Source organism: Gossypium hirsutum, chromosome A12 (assembly GCF_007990345.1).
Source record: "Gossypium hirsutum isolate 1008001.06 chromosome A12, Gossypium_hirsutum_v2.1, whole genome shotgun sequence".
NCBI lineage: Eukaryota > Viridiplantae > Streptophyta > Magnoliopsida > Malvales > Malvaceae > Gossypium > Gossypium hirsutum.
In genome coordinates this window covers 65,447,757-65,448,423 of record NC_053435.1, presented here as the reverse complement: position 1 = coordinate 65,448,423, position 667 = coordinate 65,447,757, and the positions used below count along the sequence as shown (strand labels likewise).

General features: G+C 38.1%; 1 non-coding gene across 1 annotated transcript; it reads right to left on the bottom strand.

The window, feature by feature from the left end:
- Positions 1 to 307: 307 nt before the first annotated feature.
- LOC121211844 (small nucleolar RNA R71) lies at positions 308 to 414 on the bottom strand. The gene has a single exon (XR_005907062.1). It is a non-coding gene; the product is annotated as a small nucleolar RNA R71 (small nucleolar RNA).
- Positions 415 to 667: the final 253 nt, after the last annotated feature.

Below are 667 nucleotides of genomic sequence, written 5' to 3'. Positions count from 1 at the left end.
ACCTGTTGTAGCTGCAAATACTTTTGAACTAAAACCTAACACTATTCAAATGATACAACAATTTGTTCAGTTTGATGGTTTGTTGGATGAGGATCCCAACGCTCACTTAGAAAACTTTTTGGAACTATGCGATACATTTAAAATTAATGGTGTTTCTGATGATGACATTCGTCTTCGGTTATTCCATTTTTCATTGAGGAACAAAGCTAAACAGTGGTTGAACTCATTACCACGAGGGTCAATCACTACCTAGGAACAAATGACCAAAACATTTCTATTAAAATATTTCTCACCGGCTAAAACGGCCAAATTACGTAATGATATCTCTTCGTTTGTGCAGATGGACTTAGAAACTCTTTACGATGCATGGGAGAGATACAAGGACTTACTGAGAAGGTGCCCTCACCATTGGCTACCATTTTGGCTTCAAGATCAAACATTCCATAATGGCCTGAATCCTTCGACTTGGCAAATGGTTGACGCAGCTGCTGGTGGAACCATCAATAATAAAACACCTGAAGATGCTTATGAGTTTATAGAGGAGATGTCACTGAATAACTATCAATGGCATGTCATGAGGACAAAACCAACAAAAATAGTCGGTGTTTATAATGTTGATTCGGTCACCATGCTCTCTAATCAGGTAGAACTCTTGAAAATTGATGGT